Source organism: Ambystoma mexicanum, chromosome 3p (genome assembly GCF_040938575.1).
Source record: "Ambystoma mexicanum isolate Mex_15411 chromosome 3p, UKY_AmexF1_1, whole genome shotgun sequence".
Classification (NCBI taxonomy): Eukaryota; Metazoa; Chordata; class Amphibia; order Caudata; family Ambystomatidae; genus Ambystoma; species Ambystoma mexicanum.
The window spans coordinates 318,426,769-318,444,479 of NC_090925.1; positions in this window are offsets into that span (position 1 = coordinate 318,426,769).

Sequence of the window (17,711 nt, forward strand, 5' to 3'; positions counted from 1 at the left end):
AATGGGGAATTTTGAGTACTTATTAGCGCACAATTACCCTCCCATTATTTAGCACAAGCTGCAGAATTATTGGCATTGATATACGCACTCGAGAATCACACAGACCAGGAAGTAATGGTGTACAGTGATTCCACCTATGTGACGTCAACAGTGCACGCAAGCCTAGCGCGCTGGAAAAGGAGGGGCTTCCTCCGAGCGGACAGCACACCAGTGCAGCACGCCGCCTTATTGGACAGGCTCATTAAGGCACTACAACTCCCAATGGGCATAGCAGTCGTGAAATGCGCCGCCCACACGAAAGGGACAGATTGTATCTCACGTGGAAATCAAGCAGCAGACACTGAAGCCAAGCGTGTGGCAACCAAAGACGAAATAATCATCAGTGTGGAAATAATTGATGTGCATGAGAGAATGATTGTTGCACGGAGTAAGCCGGAAGGCTATAGCAATATGGCAAAAACTCAGTTAATGGAGCTCCAAGGAGAAGCACCAAAGGAAGAAAAGGACTTCTGGAAGCGACAAGGTTGTTCTTTAAACCCCTCCGAGAGCTTGTGGCGACAAGACAGCACTGATAAACCGGTGATGCCTATAGCCTTATTGAAGATTGCACTGGTACAGTTACGCTATCCAGCGCACATGACAAAGGAAAATCTAGCAGCAACAATTGCCGAAGACTGGTTCATACCGAACTTGGCAAAACACGTTGCATTTTTTATGGTAAACTGTATAATCTGTCAGCTGTTCATGGCTGGGCATACACTACGTGTGATTAGAGGAGTTATCCTAAGGCCTAATGGGCCTTTTCAGCATTTGCATATCGATTATGTCGATATGATTCAAGTATGTAACGGGTACAGGTATCCAATTGTTGTGGTGTGTCCATTCTCTAGATGGATAGAAGCAGGTCCATGTACACACCCAGACTCTACCTGTGCGGCCAAATTCCTGGTGAGGGAGGTGTTTCCCAGATGGGGAGTGTGTGAAGTAATGAGGTCAGACAATGGTCCTCATTTTGTTAATGCAGTATTTGAACAGATTAGCTTGTTGCTTGGTACAAAGCACATGTTTCATCCTCAAGGGAATGGGATATGCGAGAAGCTCAACGGCTTGTTGAAGGAAAGGATAGTCAAGTTGAAGCTTACTCTGAAGAAGGGGTGGCTGCACTGTCTTCCACTGGCACTGTATGCACTCAAAAACCAGCCTGGATCTGACCACCATCTCACGCCGCACGAAATTGTGACAGGCAGAAGGATGCGAACGACATTAACACCTCAAAATAGAGCTAGATGATGCTCAGCCAACAGGAGAAGTGTTAGGATTGGAAATGCAAAACTACTTGAATTGTATGACATCTTGGGCCTCATTACGACCCTGGCGTTAAGGGTTTAACGGCGCCGTAAAAGGTGTTGGCGCCGTTAAACCCTTAACGCCTGATTACGAGGTCCCTTTGCGGGACCCGACCTTAACAGCTGGTTTTTCCAGCCCTTAAAGTAGGGACCCGCAAAGGGACTCTTGTGATCCTAGAAGGGAGATGTGCAAGAGTGAAGAGAGTGAGTAAACAGGGCACTATTTCCCTGGAAAAGTGAGAAGGGTACTATATCCCTGGATGCAGATTAGTGAGCAGGGCACTATATCCCTGGGTGTGGAAAGGTGAGCGGCTGTGCCCTCTTCGTTTCCCTATTTCTCCTTTCAAGGTCCTTGGGACATTATCAACACAGCCGTGGGGAAATCCACCCCAAGCCTCTCCTTTTACATTGCAGGTTTCTAGGGATATAACTCCATGTCGGTGGGCCAAATGACCCCAACCCACTTCCTCTTTTGTCAGTTGTTTTGTGTCTACCACTATCACTGTTCCGCTGTGTGGTGTCAAGGTCCATATTCCATCAGGGGTTCAGTGCCTCTTAATGTTACCTCATCCCACACCTGCATTGGCTCCTGTCCTGCCCAACAGAGCCATGATGTGGATCTGGAAAAGCATGGTGTACCCCACTCCCAGAATACTAGAGGCTGGCCCAAGAGGCCCCGATCTTTGTGGTATCTGCGTAGTGTTATTCCGAGATGCATGCCTTCCCATGTACTGAAATAATTTCTGAGAGGCCTGCCACCTAGTTATGCAGAATTCGTATTTTGCAATTTGTTGAAATAATTTATAATCCAATGATTTGACATGTGTTTTGTTCCATGAGGTGCTTCCTCAGGATTCATGTGTGATTCAGATAAGTGTCTCTGGAATTCGTAACTCTCCTTTCCCTGCATCCCCCACATTGTGGGAAATCTTGATAGCATTGGGAACCATTACTTCAAACTCTGATAGATCCAAAACTGAGACCCCAGGCACATACAAAGAGATACATGTTGAGCTGGCATGTGGATGGGTGTTGTGAGGTAGTCTGGAGAGTATGTGAGAGCAGGAGATTCATGTGTTCAGCCAGACTGATTTTTTCTCATGGGTGATACCTGCAATCTTATGGCAGAGGTGTTGTGCAATGTGTCTTAGAGTAGTGTATGGTAGCAAACGCGTGCAGGTGGGTGGTCGTACCTTCGGCTATGTTCCATAAGCATGGAGTGTGTTATGCACCTGTGTGTCCTGGCTGGTTTCATTATTTTGCAGATGCAGCTGCTTCTTTTTATGTCGAATGACAATGTGTATTTGAACGGTACAGGAAATATCTGAGTACCTGTGCTGTGCATGTTTTTAAAATGAGGGTATAATGAATCGTACCATAAACATGATTTTGCTTACATGCCATGTCTTGCTCAGAGCACTCATCCCTTCCGGTCATGCATTTTACACATGTGCCATACCCTTTGAACCCTACCATTCACCCTGCCCCTACTCTTGTACACAAACTCCCTTATTATCTCAATCTCTCCATCTTATCCATCTCCCCATATTGTCGTCCCTCTCTAGCATTAGGCACCCCAAGTGAATCGCTGCCTCCCTGCTCTCATTGTGATGCTGCCCCTTTAAGGGCTGCAAGCACGGGCGAGTGACGTTGCACTCGGCCGCGTGCAGTATAAATAAAGGGGGCGTTCCCGGCCGCGCAAAGCACCGGGGAGCCCGAACTACACAGACTGTGTCCTTGTGCAGTCTGTAGCGGGAGGGGGCTCACGGGCATCGGTGTGCGCGTTCAGTCCAGCTCTCGCTTTTCCCAGACAGTGGCTGGAGCTGTATCTATCGCTAGCCACCCGTAGGGGAAGAAAGAGCATGCATGGACAGCAAAAATATCCTATCCCTCTCTCCCTCACTAACCAACCCTACCCACCTTTCTCACGGAGCCGCAGGAGCGCCTGGACACCATGCAAAGGACAGTGGTTTCTGGTATAAATCAACATAACGCAACTTCAAGAACTGCAGCCCGAATTTGTGAGAAAATATATTGCAAATGGCACATTTATAAGCACATTTAGTCGACCTTCCTTGATCAAAAATACTAGCTACAGTTCACACTGCACGTGTACTGAAAAGTGCTCAGAAAACGGTCTCGCAGCCTGACCTGCGAGGCACTGCGCTATGAGCACCCTGAGCCTTGTATCCCCTCCCATGGGCATAGGACATGGGGGGTACAGAGGGGACCAATCCCCCCCACAATTTTAAGTGGGGGGATGTAATGTAATTTATCCCCCCCAGAATATGTGTTTGGTGTGTTGTGCAGGGATCTGTTTTTTAAGTGGGGGGAGGCACTGCTTACTATGCAAACTGCCCTCTCCCCCCTGGCCGCTAAAAGCATGGGGGCAATACCCTGGGGCCAGATGGGTGATCATCTGCCCCCAGGGAAGGGAGGCAAACAAAAAAATAGATTTTTTTTTTTAAACCTAGTTTTGGGTGGGGTGGGTGCGGGTGGGACTACTAGCCACCAGGGATTTTTGCAAGGGGGTGGCCCTCTCCCCCCACCCTAAGTGGATGGGGCACCTTATGTAGCCTTCCCTTGGGGCAGATTTCTGCCCCTAGGAAGGGTTACATGAGATGCTCCCATGCATTTGGGGTGGGGGGGCACTGCAAATATTGGCAGAGCCACCCCCCAAGCCTGGGGCAGTACGTTTTTCTCCCCCCGGGGGCAGAGGGCCACACACATGTGCCCATCTGCCCCTAGGAAAGGGCAAAACAAAAATATATATATTATAACTTGTTTTGGGTGGGGGTGAGGTGAGCCCACTAGACCACCAGGATTTTTTGTGTTTGAAAGGGGGGTGGCCCTCCCCCCACCCTAAGTGGATGGGGGGTACCTTATGTAGCCCTCCCGGCAGCAGATTTCTGCCTTAGGAAGAGGTACATGAGATGCCCCCATCCATTTGGGGTGAGGGGAGAGGCCACTGCAAATATTGGCAGAGCCACTCTGCCCCCAAGCCTGGGGCAGTACGTTTAGCCACCCCCCTGGGGGAAGAGGGTGACACACATGTGCCCAGCTGCCCCTAGGGAAGGGCAAAACAAATATATATATATTATAACTTGTTTTGGGTGGGGATGGGGTCCCACTAGACCACCAGGATTTTTTGTGTTTGAAAGGGGGGGTGGCCCTCTCCCCCCACCCTAAGTGGATGGGGGCACCTTATGTAGCCTTCCCTGGGGGGCAGATTTCTGCCCCTAGGAAGGGTTACATGAGATGCTCCCATCCATTTGGGGTGGGGGACACTGCAAATATTGGCAGAGCCACCCCCAAGCCTGGGGCAGTACGTTTAGCTCCCCAGGGGCAGATGGCCACACACATGTGCCCATCTGCCCCTAGGAAAGGGGCAAAACAAGCATAAAACAAATTATAACTTGTTTTGGTTGGGTGTGGGGGCCACTGAACCACCAAGGATGTTTTTATTGGAAAGGGGGGTGGCCCTCTCCCCCCCACCCCAAATGGATGGGGGACATCTCATGTAGCCCTCCCTGGGGCAGATTGCTAGCACAATCTGCCCCTAGGAAAGAGGCAAAACAAAAATAACATTTTTTATAACTTGTTTTGGGTGGGTGTGGGGGTCACTAAACCACCATGGATGTTTTTAGTGGAAAGGGGGGTGCCCACAGGTATCTATTCGGAAATGCATGGGGTTCTCTGTTTTCCTTGGTGGCTTCGACACCCTAGGCCCAAATCTGGAGGTTGTCCACATGAGCAAAATCTGCTCTGCCGAAAGGCTTGTGGTTATCAGTGGGGTAGCCTTTTCCCTTTTCGCCGAGGTAGGTGCATCCACACATGTGAGGTACCGTTTTTGTCGGGACACCTGTGGAAACGTGGGAAGGTAGGACATCTGTTGTTGGCGGCGTGTTTCGGTGGGTGTGCAGAAGGAAATGTCTCTGAAATGTTCATACATTTCACTCTGGCCACCACCTGAAACACGTCGCCAACAACACATGTCCTACCATCCTGCGTTCCCACAGGTGTCTCGACGAAAATGGTACCTCACATGCATGCACCTACCTGGGTGCAAAGGGAAAAGGCTAACCCACTGGTAACCCCAAGCCTTTCGGCAGAGCAGATTTTGCTCATGTGGACAACATACAGATTTGGGCCTAGGGTGTCAAAGCCACCAAGGAGAACAGGGAACCCCATGCATTTCCAAAAAGAGGACACCCGTGGGAATCAACAGAGGTTTAACTTGCGCGAATCGCCCAAGAATGTATTACCAGCAATCCCTGGCAAAGTCTGAAATTTGGTGAAAAAACTACAATTTTCAGACATTTCCCTCTTGCCACCCACCGAAACACACAGCCAACACCACATGTCCTACCTTCCCGCGTTCCCACAGGTGTCCCAACGTAAACGGTACCTCACATGTCTGGGGGCACCTACCTGGCCGCAAAGGGAAAAGGCTAAACCACGGGTAACCCCCAAAGGGTTTGGGGAGACAACCTACAGATTTGGGCCTAGGGTGTCGAGGCCAGGAAGGAAAAGAGGGTACCCCAGGCAACTCCGAAAAGAAGACACCCGTGGGAATCCACAGAGGTCTGAATTGCGCGAATCGCCCCAGAATTTATTACTCTCAATCCCAGACAAAGTGAAAATTGTGTTTTTTCCACCAAATTTCAGACTTTGTCAAGGATTGTAGGTCATAAATGATGGGGCGATTCGCGCAAGTCAGACCTCTGTGGATTCCCACGCATGTCTTCTTTTCAGAAATGCATGGGGTTACCTGTTTTCCTTTGTGGCTTCGACCCCCTAGGCCCAAATCTGTAGGTTGCCCACATGAACAAAATTCCTGAAAATCTGCTGTGCAAAAAGACTTGGGGTTACCAGTGTTTTAGGCTCTTCCCTTTGCACCCAGGTAGGTGCACCCACACATGTGAGGTACCGCTTTCATTGGGAAACATGTGGGAACGCGGGAAGGTAGGCCATGTGTTGTTGGCTGTGTGTTTCGGTTGGTGACCCGAGTGAAATGTGTGGAAATTGTGTTATTTTTGTCATTTTCCTGATTTTCCCCCCAAACTATGGAATCTTTTCCTACATAGTTGTTGCCTGACCTGCGCAAATCACCCCTTCCTAAACTTGGAATATTGTCTACTTCTCAGAAATGTATGCCTTTCTGGCTTCCCATTCAGCTTTCCTACCCTTTTCTTGCATTCCGTTCACGCAAGTCCTATTGGACAAAAAACGCCAAAATCGCCTACCTCTCACAAAACGGCTGATTAGCATATCAAAATATGTTATTTTGGTTTCCACTCAATCTGTTCTTGAAAGCCTGGAAAATGGTGAATCCAGCACAGCAAACCAAGTGTTCCTAGCTCTTACAAGGAAAACACCACAGGCTTCTTTGTACAACATTTTATTGTCATTTTCTGAAAAAAAAACAAATGTTCTCCTTTTTGGTCATTGTCTCTCACCTCCCCCAAACCCCTACAGCAAACTAGGATTCCTGGGTGGCGTTACGACCGCCTACATGTGGGAAAAAAGGGGCACACTTTGGCCGAGATATCTCATGTAACAAAGAAGTTACAAGGGATTGAATGGCGACATACCGAAATCACCAAAAAAGGCCTTGGCACTGGGGGGGAAATACCCATGGCAGTTAAGGGGTTAAGACGGTAAAGCCCCATAGGAGATATCATTTGTAAGTTAGCTCAGTTAGTTAATGCTCCAAATGCAGATTGTGCATTGGAATATGTAACAACTGTGTTCAGCAGCTGGCTTAATCTTCCGGTGGGATAATAGGCACAGTGAATGCATTCAGCTTCCGATGCAAAACAGCATTAACCAGGTCAATTGGTTCAGAAAAAGTGGTGGAAAACCCTATTACTGTCGCTTTTTCTAATTGGCCAGATTTTCGTGCATTTTCTGGGTGGAGTTCGGGAGCCGAGTGGACACACCAGGACCCCCTGTATTTCCCGCTCCACCAGACAAATGCAGCCTTACTGCCAGCATGGATTCTTATGCTGGAAATAAGGAAAGGGATTCCTCTGGGATCTGCTTGGAAATTAAACCTGGTAAAAGCGGGCAGAGTCCAGAGGAAGCCATTGTCAATTCCGCCAGCAATCGCTAATTGCGCAAGGTATTTACACTCTTCCAAAGTGGAAAAGCAATGTGATTTCACCTCCCTTTTACACTAAAATCTTCCATTTTGTGGCGGAAAAGTAAAAACTTGCGCCAATGGAAGTGGTCCACTCCATGCAGTTTACTTTGTGCCTTGATGCTTGGGGGTTTTGCGTGATGCTACACATGTAATAAATAAATAAATACATTTAACATGACCCCAGATAAATGGCAATTCATGATCAGAATGAGTGAGCATGGCATGTCGCTGGTAAGAGGGTGTCCTGTGCTTCTTGAGTGCGTTGGCAAATGCCCTTAATTGCCATCTCACGTTAAGCAGGTGCTTAAACCCATCAGTGTGGATTGTGCAATAATAAGTTGACAGAGGTATTTCAAATGGCCGATTTAACTCTTTGGGTGAAATTGTCAAAGTGGGAGAATGTTGCCCAGCATGTGCCACTTTCTCTGCGGAGTGAATTGTGCCCACCCCGAGGAAGAAGTGTGAAAAACCCACAAAGGCACTGTGCCCTGCTCTTTCTGTGTGTGTCTTCCCCACAGGGCGACTGATGCCGACTCAGACATGGGTAAGTCTCAGGTGGCAAGCCTGTACCATAGTTGATGTGGCAAAGGATTCCAGACTTCTGAGGCTGATAACATTAGTAGCATTGAGTTACCTGCCACCTGAGAGGTATGTGTGATAAAGTTGCAAAGCAGAGCTGTTAGTGGGCTAAAGCAGGAGGCAATGTCTGCCCACCCTCAAAGGGTATGTACAATCAAAAGTAATAGGCCCCTCCCCCCATCATGGCTGTAGGGGCGAGGCTCCAAACCAGGGCAGGAATGCCCTCCGATCATCCATACCCACGAGTAGGGTACCCCTCGTGCTCCAGGAACCCTGTTGAGCAACCTCTGTGCTTTCCAGGTGATACTAACGTTATTTAAAGCCAGAAGTCTAAAAGGTAATCGCTTAATTGCAGCTGGAAATTAGCTCCTGGCATGATAAAAATGCCTTAACCAAGTGTGACATCATCCCCTTCATTTATAAGCAATATGTGTGTTCTCGCGTTTCTTCATCCACTGAATTACTGTTAGAAACAAAGGCAAGAGTTGTGTCTCTTGTGTAGGCATTAGGAAGGCAGTTGCCAGCCTCTGGCATAATATGCCCATGTTCTTCCAATATTGGCTAGCTGTTGCCCTCTTGTGGCCAGGTAGAACCATCATGGCAGTGACTGGCAAATGCCTTTCCCCTGCAGGCAGAAAAGCGGAAATAAGAGGCCAATTCAAGACACAAAACAAATAGAAGTTAAGACAGACTGCAGCTGCCATTGCTGTGTTAGGGAGAATATGTTGAGTGTTCAAGCAAGGAGGTATGTATTAAGCAAGCAAGCAGTGAGACAAGGGAGAGGCAAAGAAAGGCCAGAGGGGCTCTTTGAATAATGTAACAGGGCAGAGGACCCATGCTCTTCCATCCTAGTAACATATGAGAGAATCAAATAGATCAGGCTCTGCAGAAAATGTTAAACGAGAAAGGAACAGAGTCCAGCTCTGCATTCATAATAACAAAGGCAAAGAAAGGCTAGGCTCTGAAGCCAGCATGAGATGGAATAAGAGGGACCAGACTCATCGTGAGAGGCTGGCCCCACATAGGGGGCTGCCCCTCTGGCCACCCCCCTGGGTCCACATACACCCCGCCTACTAGGCATCCCCCCGGTCCGACACATCCGGCCGCGGACCTGGGGAGTGCTTATGAGGAGGTGGTCTTGCGATCGCTCATCCTCCTTGTTTGCTGTACACACCCCCCCACCCACCCGGAGGACAGTCAAAGCAGCAACATCACACACCTAGTCCCTCTACTCCCATAACAGGGTTTACTCAGAGGTACAAACAAGATTTCCTCTTTCTTTGAAACCCCCACCCTTCCTTCCAAGAGATACTCACACGTCTCCTTGCCCCACACAAAAAAGTAGCAATTTGCAGTTGGTAGAAAAGGCTGCAACTCCTTTATTTGGCAGGAGTCCACTTACAGGTGATCTGCCTCTTAACGAGCTGGCGTCCTTGCTGTGGCCCACTGGAAGTAATTGTTATTTCCTCTCTCTTACCATGAGCTCATAGATGACAAATCCAGAAATGCAACATATAAAGACATGTTCTTTGCTGCTGCATCCTTTAATGTTCTGTTTTCTTTTCTCTTGTTTTATACAGTTATATTTGTAATTTAATACGTACTGCTATTTTAATTCTAGTTTTGTGAAAAGTGGAGTTCTTTGACTAAAACACAATAAATAAATAAATAAATAAATAAAGCAAAGTCCCCAAGATGTCCCCTGTCCCCCCCAGATTTTATGTGTCTCCTATGCCCCTGTCCCCTCCGTCTCACACGCCAGCTCTCCTTCCTGCTGGCCCAGCACATACCATACCAGTCCCATCTCCAACCCGGGTCCTCCCTTCCTGCCCCACGACTTCCATTTGGCCTCTATCCTTTCCTCTCCTAACCCCCTCCACCCACATCCGCCTCTCCCCTTTCCTTCCTCTCTTTAATCCTTCGTCCTCGCTACCCTACCCACCCACACTTTCCCTGGCAGCACTGCGCCTCTCTATCGCGTGCTCGAGTCTCCCAGCGTCCTGTCTCAATGTACCACTGGACTCCGTTATTATATGTGGTTTCTAAATCTCCCACTTGCTTTCTCTCCCTCTCTGCCGCCCCTCCCCCACCCCCTCATGCCAAACACGTTCCCTGCTGCGTGTGACCCTTGCCAGGAGTACCACTGTACCGGCGCATTACTCTCGCCTCTCTCTCGCACTCCAGGCTCCGTTGTCAACCCCCTTCCCCCCCAGCTTGGAATAGTATATCCTTTGGGCAATAACACCTCTACCCACTCCCACAGCAATGCACCATGCCCCCCCCCCAACACGCTCAGGGTAGTTACTGGAGGGGGGGCATTCCAGTTGCTTCTATCCTTTGATATAGATAAACCAGTTTTGGTTTTGACTGGTTTAAGCTGAAACAACTTCTCCCGCTTGTTCCTCTGGGCACATCTAGGGCCTATGCAGGGGCGTTGCTAGGGGGGGCTAAGGGGGCTATAGCCCCTGATCTTTTGGTTGTAGCCCCGGATAGAATCTCAGGAGCTACAGCCAAAAGATTAGCTAACCCCCAGTCCCAACAGTTCCAACATCAGCTTAGCCCCGGGTCTTTTCCAGACCTAGCAACACCCCTGGGCCTATGAGTTCGCCATATTGCCTCGGGTAGGACTGCCTAACGGAATTGCCATTACTGTATGCAGTAAAGAGAAGGGCCCGCGTTCTGTTATTCCCATGGGAAAATGCACTATTACCGGCTGCAGAATTACCGCATGCAGAATTACCGCATGTGGTAAGAGTTGTTTTAGTTTCCACCGTGACACTGCAATTGGCGGTGTGATAAGAGAAGCAGTAATTACGTCATTTTTCTCACAACGCCAAGCTCTTCATGAGGAGTCTACTGTCCCGCATTCGCCATGCCACGCCTGGATCCAGAAGAACCCCTTGCACCTCGGCTGGTGGCTTTTTCTCCAGAGTGTGCCTGTATTAGTCCACTCCAAGCCTGAAATCGCTGACCCCCAGTTCTCTTGCTTTACAATGGCTTGATTCCATGTGTGCCCAGGGAGCCCTCGGGCCAAACAGCCAGGCCTCTGCGAGCACAGATGGGGGAGGCAATGTGGGTTAGGAGGGGCTCCGGGGCTGCTGGCGAGGGAACAGTGTGCTGCTAATTTGGGAGGGAGAGGGCAGCGGCAAGGACTGTCAGCTGCAGAGGATGACCGAGATAGGGAGGAAAGTGAGTGGGGGAAAGGTCTGGCACGAGATGGGCACAGGAAGTCCAGGGAGCCTCTCCGATTGGCCTCTCTAAGGTGATAGGTCTATGGCGCACTGACATGCCTGCAAATAACGAGAGCTAGAAACTGGGCCCTAGAAAGGACAGCACATTAGGGCTCCCCAATCTGTGGCAGCTAGGGGGGTCTCAGTGCAAGACGTGCTTAGATCCTGCGCTCAGAGCCCCAGGAAGGAAGTGGCTAATAATGACGTGCGACCCCAGAAGCCCCGGGTCTCTGTGGGTCGACATGGGCCATGTGCCCGCGTTTCCCCAGGTGTACACCTGTCTACACCTGACAATCAAACACCCGAGACTTCTGCTGTACCTGGCGCGAGCCTAACATCAGCCACAATTAGTAAAATCTCTATCATTGCCCCCATTCCAGGGTAAAAAAGCGTTAGCAAGGACAGCAGTTTTAGAGTTGTTCTAGTTTATTGTATTTCACATTAATAGGCAAGAATCCAGTGAATACTTGGGCTCTACTTAGGCAGTAATTACAAATATGCCTGCAAATGAGCACTCTGTATATTACGAATGGGACTTGTCAGCCAACACTATGTACAGTTTAAGTTAAGCGTGGTGATTTTTAGGGTGGCCGGGGAATGGCTGAGCTAAGGCAGCGGATATGGGGGTGATCTAATGGGTTTAGGTGTACTTGGTCGAAAGTGTTTGACCATTTTTAATTCAACCTTTTTTATTTTGTCATTTTCTTTTCTCGAAAATACGGGCCCCCCACACTTCCCACCTTAACCTACTTCCATACCCCATCCTATATATATATATATTTTAATTTGACCGACAAAACGATAAAAAAAATCGATCAAATCGAAAGGGTGAAATATTTTTCGATCAAGTATGCTAATACCAGCTAATGTGGGATGTAATAGGCAGGGAGGAGTGTGGTAGGCTTTGAAGAGCTAAGATTAGTGGGGGTAGGCAGAGATGAGTTGGGGGGCATGGGATGGCTGAGCTAAGCATAGAAGAGGTAGGATCTGTGGGTGAAGGGTGGGTACGGAATGGTGGATGCACAAGAAGGAAGGTAGGGGTAAAGTGCGGTGAGGTAGTGCAGGGAAGAGTGAGGTTACGTGGGCGTAGGCAGAGCTGAGCTAGGGTGGATGGGTTGTTGGGGATAGGCAGGTGTCAAGTAGAGTGGGTGTGGTGGGGTGGGCCAAGGTGAGGCATGGAAGGTGTGGATAGAGTGGGGTGAAATGGGGATGGGTGGTGGTAGAGTGGGTGAGGTGGGAGCGTGTGGTTATAAGGGGGTATAGTATAGAGGAGTGAGGTAGAGTCATAGTAGAGAAGGTTCGGTGGGGTGAGAGAGGGCGAGGAAGTGTGGATGTGGGTAAAATGGTGTGGGGCAGTGGTGGACAGATGCAGGAGTAGAGTGGGGGTATGAGGGGGAGTGAGGAAGGGGTAGCATGAAGCAGGGATAAAGTGAGGCTTGGTGTTAGAGTGGATTGGGGGTTAGATGGGTGGTGTGGAATGATTGGGCGGGTTGGTTTGTGGAGTGGTGGTGATGTTGGCTGGTAGTGTGTAGTGATGGCTTGATTTTGAGTGGTGGTGGTATTGAATGGTGGTATTGAGTGAAGTGGTGTGGTGGTTAGATGCAATGGTAGCATAGAGCAGTGGTGCAGTTGGGGCGGAGTGGTGGTTTACATAATTCCTATTTGAGATCCTGCAGACAAAGCACGGTGTGATGAAATGATTTGACCAGGATCACACAAGCTAACGGTTGAAGCCGGGATTTCAGATCAGTCTGCATAAAATGTACTTCACCACATCCCTTCTCAGGTATGGTTGGTAGACATGTGTTAACTTTCGGCTTTCAAGAATACTTTGCCACTTCCGCATACAGTGCATGGTCACTGCCCTTGTAGTATTTGTACCCGTTTCGGAGAGAAGGTTCCATTTGCCACATCCATGCTGTGGCTGTGAATATTTGCGAGGAGAACTTGCTGTGCCATGCCCTCGATGTATCTGCAGCCTTTGCCGAGAGAAGCGTGCACTTGTCCTGCTCTACGTGAATCTCTTTATGGGGGAAATGTGCACTGGCCGTGCTCAGGCTCTGCCTGTGAGGGGAAGTGGCTCTGGCCTTGCTCATGCTTTACCTGTGAGGGGAAGTGGCTCTGGCCTTGCTGGTGCTCTACCTGTGAGGGGAAGTGGCTCTGGCCTTGCTCGTGCTCTACCTGTGAGGGAAAGTGGCGCTGGCATTGCTCGTGCTCTACCTGTGAGGGGAAGTGGCGCTGGCCTTGATCGAGCTCTATCTGTGAGGGGAAGTGGCACTTGTCCTGCCCATGCTCTACTTGAACCTCTATACGGGGGAAATGTGCACTGGCCTTGCTCATGCTCTACCTGTGAGGGAAAGGGGCGCTGGTTCATGGTTATCAGTTATTGTTTGCTATGGAAGCTTGCATTATCCCGGCCCATGCGGTAAATGTCGAGACTGAGTCGTGAGTCTATACGTGAGTCGAGACTGCCGTTGCCTTACACAGGTACCAGCAGCCATGAGCAAGGAAAGCTTGCACTGTGCTTGCCTACACCACATCTGCCCTAAACACGCTGTACACATACACATAGAGAGCCTTGTGCCCTCCTTGCCCACATCATAATGCTTGAGGAAAGCAGTAACCGGTGGAGCCAAGAGGTATGAACTGTGCCCCATGCTGTGCTTACCCAATGATGACAGACACCTTGTGTGTTTGGCAATAAAAGGAATTGTTTTTTTATTGCTCATCACGTAATAGTACACAACATAATGGCACATAATACACGATGTACACTTTTGGGCACGAGGTCCAGGGTTGGGTCCCCTGGCCTGTGCCGCCACACCTGGATGGGGGACCGGCCTTCCAGGTAACCCCCAAAAGTTATTTTCTACTTCCTCTTTCCACCAGACTGTTTACCATCTCCTCGTGGACATTGTCCATCCCTCTATCTGATAGGTGTGTTCCATCACTGTGAAACAGCTCTGGGATTGCCAGGGAGATGGCACTGTGCCTAATGAAATGGATTCCCCTGTTCGTGCAGCATTCTTTCTACCCCTGTATTGAATTGATTTCTTGCTATGTCAAGTGCTTTGTAGGAATTTGCCCCCAAGCATACTTTTCTGGGCACTATTGCGTAGTAGGAAATCGCAGTCTCTTTCCGGTTATGCGCGACGCCTGCCAGGGATGAGCATGTACCTGCTAGTAACTGTTTTCTCCCTCGCTTCACCAAATCGTTGCCCCCTAGGTGTATGATCAGAAATTCCGGGGGTCCCTAAAATAGGGGGACCAGATTTTCAAAACAAAAAAACGGGACGGCCAACAACATAAAAGAGGGACTACCCCATCGCAGCCGACCAATTACCGCCCCTCCCCCAAACACGCCCCCAAAACCACCCCCCCAACCATATTTCCAGCACTTCTCCTTTCTATAAACTGTATATAATCTCATTTGTGGAGTTTTGTCTGTGAATCGTGGCATGTTAATTCAAAAAGAGCGTTAGCTCTAATTGATATTACGTGGCTTGTTGTACCATAATTTTCACGCCAGTCTCTGTGGCACACTCAGTAAGTGTTCTGACTTGTACCTGAGAGGTTGGGGGTTCGAGCCAAACCTCCAACTACAAAATTGTGAGTGTTGTGTAAAATAATTATGGTTTTAATTACTGTAGCCCCCCAAACATGCAAACCCCGGACGGGGTTTCAAAAATGAAAAAAATCCGGGGACCCTGGGACGGAGGGTGATTTCCCTGGACTGTCCCAGGAAACCGGACGTCTGGGCACCCTACCCTAAAAGCAACTAAATCCGCTACCCACAAACGAATGTCCGACCAGTTCATTCCCCTGCACCCCCACCATGATGTGATGGTGTTTTGGAAAGCCGGTCTTTCCTTTGTCTCCTCCGACCATCTCCCTGTTCTGAACACGAAGGTATGACCTACTATCCACGCAGATTTAAGAGGGGCGTCACAATCTGTGAAGAAAAACTCATATTAGTTCTGGTCTTATGTAACGTTTGTAATGGTCTGATTTCCAGCTCCCTATATATTTCACTTGTTGGGGCCCGAGCCCCCCTTACAAGCTGTTGTTGCTGCCCCTGTTCTGAATGAGTGGGTACCGTAATCCTTACTGTTCCACCCAGCCTTACCTATGGTTTTCATTAGCACTGCTTTGAAATGAAATTAGCTTAGCATGGCGCTGTCCCTGTGTACCAGGAAACAGCCCCCCATGGGCGGGCGTTGTCTGTAGTATTGGTTGGTGGTGCGCACCGGACAGTTTGCCCTAGCCACTATGCAGTATATATTGATTTCCCTTTTGCAACCTGTCTTGGATGCATGCACTTCAATTGTGATATTATCTAATCTTACCCGTACATCCAATATGCCCAAGCCATCGCTTCAATTCACTTACCCTGAATGCCCCGAAATATGCCAAGGTAAATGATGTTTTAAACAGCAATGCCTCGTATGGGTGAGAGCATACCGTGTCTAATAGCCCCATAAAAATGGTTAGTTTTAGGAAAGTCAATGGGCGCCTTTTATCCTTCTGCGGGCCCTCCATCTTTCCCCACCCTTTTAAAGCGTAGGATATTAAGGCGCTGCAGGTTGGGTCCGACACTGCCTGGATCTTAGCGAAATATGCCACAGACGTTAAATGCCTTTTCGCCCACTCTTTTTTCATCCCTTGCCTGTATGCCCACTTCAGGAACTTGTTAATATCTTTTGTTGTTACAATTTCTACATGTGCTAAACCCGTGACATTCAGTTGCGTTTTCAGACACTTACTATATTGTGCAGCGGTGCTGGTAGCCATTGCCTTCTTGGCAAAGCCCAATAACAACCCTGTTGCAGGGTCCATGTTTCTTGCAGGATGCGAGCTCCTGCTGACACCCGTCTCTGAGGTGTGTGATGCTGTTGGCATGACATCCCGTCCCCGGCCGTTCGGCGTTGGCGTTGATGCTGTCCTTATCTGTGTGTCAGAATTTCCCAGCAATCTCTTAGAACTTCCGTCATGTATTTCTGGCCATTTGTCGAAATTTGCTCCACTGAAATCGAGATAATGCATCTGCAATGTTATTATCTGTTCCAGCGATGTGTCAATGTTTTTGTTCAAGGTTATGCTGGTCATGGCCCTTAGAATCCTTAACACCATCCTACAGTTGGTTGATCTTCTGTTTATGATTCCTACCACCGCCATGTTACCGGACCATGCAATGAGCTCAGTGCTTGCCATCTGGTTGCCCCAAATGTGTAGTGCCAGCCAGATGGGTATAATCTCTAACAGAGTAATATTTTTGGTCCAACCTGCAGCATGCCATGTCTCCGACAATTCCCCCTCACACCGTGCCATTCCCAGTATTGCCCCAAAACCTATGCTCCCCGTGGCATCTGTGAACAGTACCCTCTTATTGACTGTGTTCAATGGAGTACGCCATATTGTTGTTCCGTTGAATTTTGCAAGAAATTCTTCCCACATCACCAACTCCTTCTTAACCTCTCCCCCCACCCTTAGTTTTCTGGCAGCCTTTGTTCCTTAATTCCAAACTCCTTAAACACTTATCCTTGTGGGATCACTCTGGCTGCAAAATTGAGGCTCCCTGCCAATGACTGTATTTCTTTAACTGTGCCCTTGTCTTTACCCCTTAGCGCTCTGGTTTTACCAAGCAACTCTTCTACCTTCCTAGCCGGTATCCTCCACACCCCTGCATCTGAATCTATTTCTATGCCCAGGAAAATTATGTTTGTAGCTGGGTTGGTAGTTTTTTCTTTTGCCAGATGTATGCCCCACTGTGCTGCCATGTACATCATCTCTGACAATGCATCCTGGCATTCCCCTATACCTGTTTGACCTATCAGTAGAAAGCTGTCTAAATAGAGCACCACCTGTGCTTCTGGTCGTTTTCTGAAAACTGAATTGCTCGAATAATGCACATGATATCGCACAGCACATTGGTAGGCATGTGTCCACGTACATTTTGTTTTCAAATGTGAAGCCTAACCAGGGTTGAGAGTTTGGGTGTACATGGAGTAATCTCAAAGCTGACTCGATGTCACATTTTGCCATCAAAGCCCCTTTGCCACATTTTTTGACCAGTCTAAGTGCCCCCTGGAAATGCGTGTGTGTCACCGCTGTTTCTATTTCCGACATCCAACCATTCACTGATTGGCCCAGAGGGAAAGAAAAGTGGTGTATCGTTCTAAACTGCCCTGGCTCTTTCTTGCTACCAGGCCCAGAGGTGAGCAGATGTGCTCTTTCAATGGCATTTATTCCCAACTTGCTTGTGAGGGAAGTTTACCTGTACCTGGGGCATCGTTTATGGGTCGCCAGGGGTTGCACCTGCGACCCCTGAGGTGTACCTTCCTACCCCTGTGGTCTCCCATGCCACCCGTAACAAAAATTAAAAAAATATATGTCTTTCTTTTTTTTAAATTG